Below are 10072 nucleotides of genomic sequence, written 5' to 3'. Positions count from 1 at the left end.
GTGGCTCATATTGATTATTGGGTTGTAAACCTATTCATATATGCATGCATGTGCCTAGGCAATTGTGATGTGGTTGGTTGTTGTGAGTATGTGATGAGATGTGTTCAAGCTATGAATGTTTGTTGACGGAATTGTGAGTGAATGACATGATGACAACTAAGGCATGAGCATGTTAGATGAAAGTAATCTACAACTTTTAGTACATGCAAAATTATAAAATTTGGCTTGACCAAGTATGAAGTCTTATGCATGTTTTACTAAAGAGGAAATGATCATGACCATGTCTTGTTTATGTAAGTTTAAGTGCTCAATTATGCCATGTTTAATTTCCTTTGAAGTCATGTATTTGTTTGTGTCAATAAAGGTGGCAATTGGCTTGGAAAATAGCCTCAAAGTTGTCCACACGGGCATGTGTCTAGGCCATGTGTGACACACGGTTTGCCCCATGGGCGTGTGATCCGACCGTTTGTCCCCTACACCTTAATTAGGCAAAATAGAATGCCCAGTAGTAAACACACGGGTAGAGACACGATCGTGTGTCTCAACCATGTAAAGGACACAGCCTCAGGACATGGACGTGTGCCTAGGCTCTGTGAAGTCTACACTTAAGTTTTGGAATTTAATTCGCCACACGGCCAAAAGCACATGGACGTATGACTTGGCTGTGTGACCTCAATTGTGTTGATGACATCATAAACAGAAAGTTACATGGGCTGAGGACACAAGCGTGTCCCAAGCCATACGGGTGTGTGTGACCACACGGCCTACCCACACATGCGTGTGACCCTGTTTAATGAAAGTTTTCTAAGTTTTCCTGAAATTTTCTAAAGTTCTCGGTTTAGCCTGGAACTATACCCGATGTATGTTTTGGGCCTCGTAGGCCCATATGAGGGACAATTAGCATATGTATGAATGGATTTAATTTGAATGAAATTTTATGGCCTGATTTTGTATGAATGCCTATGGTTGAGTCTGGGAACGCCTTGAACCCTGTCTCGATGACAAATCACTGGTAAGGGGTGTTACAATTTGGGTTAAATGAATTATTATTAATTGATTATGAAAAGTAGCCCAGATGAGCTGAATCGAGAAAAGTGAACCAACTGAGCACCAAGCAGCCTAAAACTGTCCCACATGCTGACCCAATCAGCTTGTTTGGGTAATTATTTAACTTGCAAAATGGCCCTTGAAGACTCCTTCAAATTGCATTCAAACTCCTCCACTATTTGTACCTTTCTAGATTTGCCCCTACCTTAAAATAGCAAGTTTGAATTCTTCAAACTTGCCACATGTGTGGCCGGACATGAGAGAACTCTATGGTTGCTGAATTTTTCTAATTTTAGCAGCCATCTCAACCTATAAATATCCCCTTGACTGCTCACTTCAAACACATCTCAAAAACCTTTCATTTTTCACTTCTCTCTCACTTTTCTCTTTTCCTTGTTCTTTATTTTCTTTCCCATTCACTTGTCGATTTCACCTCTTGAAAAAGAGTCTGTAACACCCTTCACCCATATTCAATACTGGAATAGGGTTACGAAGCAGTACTGAACTTATAACTCATATAATTGTACTTTTCTCATGCATTCAATCAATTCATACAATTATCATTCAATTTTAATCAATTTGTCCTTTATAAAATCCTACGAGGCCTTAAACATGCATTAAGAGTGATTCGAGACTAAATAGAAAATTCAGAATAAATTTGGGAAACTTAGAAAAGTTTATCTTCAAACAAGGGACACACGCCCGTGTGACCAGGCCATGTGTCTAACATGGCCACCCAACACGCCTATGTCACAGGCCGTGTGAAAATAGGGGGTACATACTGACTTGGGTCACAAAGCCAACCACACGCTCATGTGTCTAGCCCATGTGCCCTTTGAAGTGGCCACACATGCCTGTGTGCCAGGCAGTGTGCTAGGCCGTGCCAAACCTATGGGGTATACTGACTTATGCCACACGGCCAAGTCACACGCCCATGTGTGAGGCCGTGTGGAGCATACTGACTTGATTTTAATTTCAACACCAGGGGACACACTACCGTGTAACATGACTGTGTGTCACATACGGCTGAGACACACGCCCGTGTCTCTACCCATGTGGACAAAAATAGACTATTTCTAAATCCATTTTGCCATCCTATTTTTACATACCTGAACAAGCATAAATTGCAACATTTTACAACTCAATAGGCAGCCGATCCATAACATTTCATACACATTTTATACCAACTTATCATAGTATTCAAATACCTAATTAATATCATGAATTTTCCATTCATATGCCTACTACATATCAAGACAATATTTGCATATTTCCATTCAAAATCTACTACTTGCCAAAACATACCATATTTGAATACTTATACACAACCAAAACTTTATACCAAGTTAAGCCAAATCACATGGCTTTAATTTATACCACAACATGTACCAAAATCACTATCTCAAGTAACCATAACTATCATCTTTATAACTAGCCTATACATGCCATATTTACATATATCCGTAAGTTCAAAGGTACCAATTAGCAACTGGATAGTGTGGTGTGCAACTCCAACTTATCCGAATTGAGCGAGCTATCGAACCTCTATAAAACATGGAAAAGAAATAGAGTAAGCTTTATAGCTTAGTAATCCCGTATAATTCAAGATTTAACTTACCATTTATACATAACCAAACAATTAAACAAACTATTTCAAATTCACTTGCTAAATGCCTATACACAAGCATTCATCAACAAGTTAGTCACTTAAGTACCTGTAATCATCCATTATCTCAATTTAATACTCAATACATTGTATCATATCAAATTCATATATCATGTACATCATTTGTACCATTTCACTCTCAATCATATAAGAAGTAATTCATTCGATAACAGTCACTCGATAACGGTAACTTATCTATTTAAATAGTACTTCATCCATATAACAATAATTCATGTAACACATAGCTTTTTCACATAACCAATAACATAATTTATGCCCATTGAACCTATTAGAATATCGAGGATACTCGGGTGATATACATTACATATAAATCAGTAATTCATTGATTCATTATCTTTTCCACTCTTTCGAGCTATGATCAGTAAGCTCCTCCTGAGCTGATGGACAGTAAGCTCTTACGAGCTGATATATCAGTAAGCTCATACAATCTTCGGTGAGTCTGCAACACATGATCTCAACCTAAATGGTAACCCTAGTGACATGTCACTTGTAACCTACAAACTCCTACGATTCAAACGGGGCTTGGTAACCATCAAACTATATCAATAAGGTATTCGTATTTCAAGTAGATCAATTACTCAATTATATATTTATTCATTTCAAATAATTACGACAAGTATTTGAAAGTTCGATTCTAATTATACGAACTTACATCGAGTTGCTCGGATTGAAATTATCGACTATTCGTCCACTTTTCCTTTTCCCCGATCTAATCCCAATCTCGACTTATCTTGATCTATATATTATCAAAATCAGCTTATTTAATCAAGTATTTATTCAATTTAGTCCAAAACATACATTAAGGCTATTTTACACATTTGCCCTTAAAGTTTCACATTTTTACAATTTAGTCATTATCACTTAAAATTGTAAATTCATGAATTTAGTACAAACCCATGCTTAGCTGAATTTAATACATGTTACTAGCAGCCCATGTTTCAATTTATTCGCACTTTTAACCACCACATTTCACATTTTCACAAATTAATCCCTTTTTGACATTTTTGTCAAAAATCACTTTACAAAAACTATTAATCTAAGATTAAACATTCCAAATATATTATCAACATCAAATTACTCAAACATTCAACAATGGCAACATGTTAAATCTTTAACAGTTTCGAAATTTAAGGTACGGGCTAGCTAGAATATGAAGCAACGAACTAAAAAACATAAAAATCATTAAAAACTAACCTAAAAAATGAACACATGCATGAAACAAGCTAGCCGAAAGTTCAAACATTGAAAATGGTGTTCTTCCTAGCTTATTTCAATGGAAGATGAACATAAAAGGTATGTATTTTGTCTTTTCTTTAGTTTAATAAACATAATTTATTAAATTACACATTTAACCTTTTAATTAACCATTAAAACAACATATATAATGTACATAAAAGTCCACTCACACAATTAATGGTCAAATTACAACATAAGGACTTCCAAATTAAAGTTCCATAGCTATTAGATACTTTTAGCTAATAGAACAACATTTTTACACTTTACGCGATTTAGTTCTTTTTATCAAATTAACTGTTCAAACAGTAACATTTCTTTATGAAACTTTAACACAATAATTCTATTATGCTGTAAACTTTAGTAAATAAATAAATAAATATTTTGACTTCAGATTTGTGGTCTCAAAACCACTATTTTGATTTGAATAAAAATGGGCTGTTACAACTCTCCCCCCAAGGGATTTTCGTCCCTGAAAATCTTACCAGTGAATAGGTTAGGGTGCTATTTTCTCATAGTTTCCTTAGGCTCCCATGTAGCTTCCTCGATCCCGTGTTTGTGCCAAAGAACCTTCGTTAGGGCTATATGTTTATTTCTCAATTCTTTAATTTCACGAGCTAAAATCCTAATTGGTTCTTCATTATACGTCAAATCAGTCTGTATCTCAATATCTACCGGAGAAATCACATGTGATGGATCAGATCTGTATCGTCATGCATAGAAACATGAAAGGCATTATGAATCTTTTCAAGTTCTAACGGTAAAGATAGTCGATATGCTACAGGCCCTATTCTTTTGATGATTTCATATGGTCTGATAAATCGTGGACTTAGCTTTCCTTTACGGCTGACTCGAAAAACCTTTTTCCACGGTGACACCTTTAGAAACACTCGGTCCCCGACTTCAAACTCATTTTCTTTATGTTTTAAATCCGCGTATGATTTCTGTCGATTTAAAGCTGCTTTTAAACTGTCGCTAATCGTTTTCACTTTTTCTTCAGTTTCTCTGATCATATCAACCCCGCGAATCTTTTTCTCACTTAGTTCAATCCAGTATAGTGGCATTTGACATTTGTGACCATATAAAGCTTCGTACGGTACCATCTTTATACTCGTCTGAAAACTGTTGTTATACGCGAACTCAATCAACAGTAAATATTTTTCCCAACTGCCCTCAAACTCTAAAATACAACATCTCAACATATCTTCGAGAATCTGAATAACTCTCTCGGTCTAACCATAAATCTGAGGATGAAAAGTAGTACTGAAATTCAAACTATTCCTAAAGCTTCTTGTAGTTTTTTGTAACACCCCTTACCCGTGTTTGACACCGGAACAAGGTACGAGGCATTACCAGACCTAATCACTAATCATCGTATAAAACTGATTCACAATTTCACTCTAATTTAAAACTTTTTCAAACACATTCAAGTTGTCCCTTAAAAAGAGCTTACAAGGCTCATATCATGCTTTAATTCAACCACACACATAGGCAAGCGTGCACATTCATAAATTGCATCATTTAATTAATAACATAATCAAGACTATCTATAATCATAAACAGGTTCAAAATAAGTTGTCTAGCAGAGTACCAGCAACTCAATTATTTATTTCTAGAGCTACAAAACTCCAAATTACAAACCGTTAATTTTTCTTGAAACTAGATTCACATATATTCTTAACATAAACTTTTTAGAATTTTTTGTCTACCCAATTAGTATAGTTTATTCATTTAAGTTACCCCTTTTTCACTACTCAACTATTCTGACCACTCTTCACTACGAATCAATTTTCTCCTCGTAAAGAATTCAAAGGATGTTCTCGTTTATTTCATTTGAAACTAGGCTCATTAAGGATTTCAAGCATATAAATTATATCCCATAATTATTGTTTTAAAATTTTTAATGATTTTTCCAAGTCAGAGCAGGGGATCAAGTAGTCATTCTGAACCAGTCTCTTAAAAACTTAAATATCTCATAATATAGAATTCCTTTGCTTTCTCTGTTTTTGTTATATGAAAATAGACTCATTAAGCTCTAATTTTATATCTCATTCAGTCAATGATTCAATTTCTACTATTTTTGGTAAATTTTTAGATTCACATCACTGCAACTATCTAGAACAGTTTTATTGTCAATTTTGATCTTTCACACTTCAATTGTATTCATCACTTTCCCATGACAATCTTTCCAATTTCCAATCACATAGGGATCATATTGCTTATAAGTTACACACGTATATACTTACACTTATCATCACAAAGTCATACACAATTTCATTTAATCAATTTCCCAGTTGAACGCTTCGGAATAATAGCAGATATACGATGTTATCGCACACAGCCCACCTTTAAAATCAAAGCTCTCTTGTACACATAGTGGCCTTCACTTAGCACCACTCATGTGACCTAGCTCAATTGTACACATACTTTTGGCTCTCTTGTACACATGGTGAACACTTAGTACCACCCATGTGACCAAGCCAGTTTATCTCATAGCTCTCTTGTCTACATGGTGTCCTTCACCTGGAACCACACATGCGACCTAGCTACATATATCCCGTAGCTCTCTTGTCTACATCCTGTACACATAGTATCACCCATGCGACCTAGCTACATCATAATGTCTCGTAGCTCTCTTGTACACATGATGTGCACTCAGCACCATACATGTGACCTAGCTACATACCATCTGTATCATCCAATCTTTCGGAAGGTTCAACCGGGATTTCTCTCTCTTTCTAATACTTGATTCCATACTTCCAATAGTCAATTATGATTCAAAAATCAGGTACAATACATAAAATATGCTAAAATAAAAAAACATAATAAAGATAATGTATTATTTACATACAAACTTACATACTTTCTCATTTCCATGTCGAATTAATACTGAACATTTAAATAATCATAATTATACTTACTTTCAACACCTCGGCAATCGTAGTAAATATATCAATTTTACATTGAAACATGCATAAATTAATGCCTATTATACATATGAACTTACCTCGATACTAAAACGGCCATTTTACCAACTTTCCCGATTTTCAATTTTTCTCCCGTTCTAGATTCAAATCTCGTTTTTCAGGATCTAAAACATCATATTTTACTTATTTAATTAATGTACTATTCAAAACAGTTCTTAACTCAAACTTTTTCAAAATTACAATTTTGCCCCTAAACTTTTGCATATTTACACTTTTTCCCCTAGGCTCGGGAATTAAACTTCATCCCTTATTCTTATGTTTTATGACATGCTGATCATTTTTCCCTTCTATGGAAACATCAAATTCTCACTCTAACACATAGTTATGAACAATAACAACTTTTACCGATTAAGCCGTTTTACTCATTTTTGCTTAAAACCGCTTAGCAAAAGTTGTTTAACATAATTTCAGCCTTCATATTCTACCATAAAACATCAAAATAAACACATTTCACCTATGGGTATTTTTCCAAATATGAACCCTAGCTTAAATTGTTGCTAGAATAAGCTTAATCAAGTTACCGGGATTCCAAAATCGCAAAGAACTTGAAAAACGGGGCTAGAACGGACTTACTATTGAGCTTGGAAAGCTTGAAAACCCTAGCGATGGCTTCCCCCATGCTAACTTCGGCCTCCATGAAAAAGATGAGTCAATTTTGGCTTTATTTTCCCTTTTTATTTCTTTTAATTACCAAATGACTAAAATGCCCTTAAGGCCTTTCTTTAAAATTTTGTCCTATTCATGCCCATTTTTGTCCAAACAAAATATAATGGTCTAATTTCCATTTAAGAACCTCCTCTTTAAACCCCTATTTCAATCAAGTACTTATGAATTAGAACACATATTTTGTAACTTTTTCAATTTAGTCCTAAAAGTCCAATTAAGCACTTTATCAGTAAAATTACTTAACGATATTTTTACACAATATTTTAATCAATAAATAAACCTTAAAACTTAATCAGAATAAATTTTTCGACTTCAAATTCATGGTTCTAAAACCATCATTCCGTTTAAGCCCTAAATCGGGCTGTTACAGCAACTTCTACAAATAAGCCCTAATAGGCAAATTAAACATGCAATCTATAAATTTTCTTATCAATACTCTAACACATGTATCTAATCACTCAGTAAATCATAAAAATTAATCGAAATAAACTTTTCTATCTCAGATTTGTGGTTTCGCTACCACTATTCCATTTAGGCCCTATTTCGAGATGTTACATTCTTCCAGAATCACGACTTAAATCTCAGATCTCTATCAGAAATGATAGATAGTGGCACCCTGTGCAATCGAACAATCTTAGAAATGTACAATTCAACTAGTCTATCAAGTGAGTAATCTGTACATACTAGTATGAAATGAGCAGATTTCATTTGTCAATCAACGACAACCCAGATAGCATCTTTCTTTTTTGAAGTTAGGGGCAATCCCGAGAAAAAATCCATTGTAACTCTTTCCCATTTATATTCGGGAATCATCACAGGCTGCAGTAAACCAGATGGTACTTGATGTTCAGCTTTGACTTGTTGATAAATCAAACATTTAGAAACAAACTCTGAGATGCTTCGTTTCATGTCTTGCCACCAATAAAACTGTTTCAAATCATTGTACATTTTGGTACTCCCTGAATGAACTAATAAACAACTATTGTACGCTTCGTGCAAAATCTTCTGATAAGTTCTAAATTTCTCGGTATGCAAAGTCTATTCTGGAACCTTAAACAATCATCAGCTCTGATCTAAAACTCTGAATTAGGGATAGTTTCACATTGAACTCATTTAACTTGCAATTCATGGTCATTTTTTTGAGCTTCACAGATTTGTTGAAGAAATGTAGGTTTAGCTTTTAATTCAGCTAAAATAGACCCATCATTACAAATCATCAATTGGGTATTCATTGCTCGTAATGCAAACAAAGGTTTTCGGCTCAGGGCAACAACATTAGCTTTTCCCAGGTGATAATCAATCACAAATTCATAATCTTTCAATAACTCTAGCCATCTTCATTGTCACAGATTCAAATCTTTCTGTGACATCAAATATTTTCAATAACTGGTGCTTCAGTTAACAGTACTTTCAACTGTTCGAAACTCTGCTGACATTTTTCTGACCACTCAAATTTCACATCTTTTTGAAGCAATCGTGTCACCAGTGTCGTAATCATCAAAAATCCTTTCATGAATCTTCAGAAATAGCCCACTAAACCCAGGAAACTACGGACTTTAGACACATTTCTCAGAGATTTCTAATCAATAATAGCAGAAATCTTACTCGGGTCAACTCTAATACCTTCAGCTAAAACAATATGCCCCAGAAATCCAACCTCTCAAAGCCAAAACTCACATTTGTTGAACTTTGCAAATAATTTCTTATCACGTAGAGTTTGTAACAAAACTTTCAAGTGCCCGGTATGTTCAGATTCATCTAACGAATAGATCAGAATGTTGTCAATGAATACAACAACAAATCTGTCTAAATACAGTCAAATATCTGGTTTATCAAGTCCGTGAAAACTGCAGGAGCATTAGTTAATCCAAAAGGCATAACAAGGAATTCATAATGTCTGTACCTTGTTCTGAACGCGGTTTTCGACACATCCGACTCTTTAACTCACAACTGATAATAACCCAATCTCAAATCAATCTTTGAAAATACAGTAGCCCCTTTCAACTGATCAAATAAATCACCAATCCGTGGTAGAGGGTATTTGTTCTTTACAGTCACCTTATTCAGTTGTCTGTAATCAATACACAGTCACCTTATTTAGCTGTCTGTAATTAATACACAATCTCATCATGCCATCTTTCTTTTTTACAAACAATACTGGTGCACCCCCAAGCAAAAAGCTCTTCGTGCAAAACCTCTGTCTGCCAATTCTTGCCATTGAGCTTTCATTTCTTTTAATTCTATTGGAGCCATTTTGTACGGAGCTATCAATATCGATGTTGTTCCCGGTACTAATTTAATACCAAATTCAACCTATCTGATCGGTGGCAAACCTAGTAATTCTTCTGGAAATACATCCGAAAACTCACAAACAACAAGTACAGATTCAATCTTTGATTCAGACATCTTTGTATCCAGTACGTTTGCAAGATATGCATCATAGCCGTTTTTC

Source organism: Gossypium hirsutum, chromosome A01, assembly GCF_007990345.1.
Source record: "Gossypium hirsutum isolate 1008001.06 chromosome A01, Gossypium_hirsutum_v2.1, whole genome shotgun sequence".
NCBI lineage: Eukaryota > Viridiplantae > Streptophyta > Magnoliopsida > Malvales > Malvaceae > Gossypium > Gossypium hirsutum.
Note: the sequence above shows the minus strand (reverse complement) of the source record.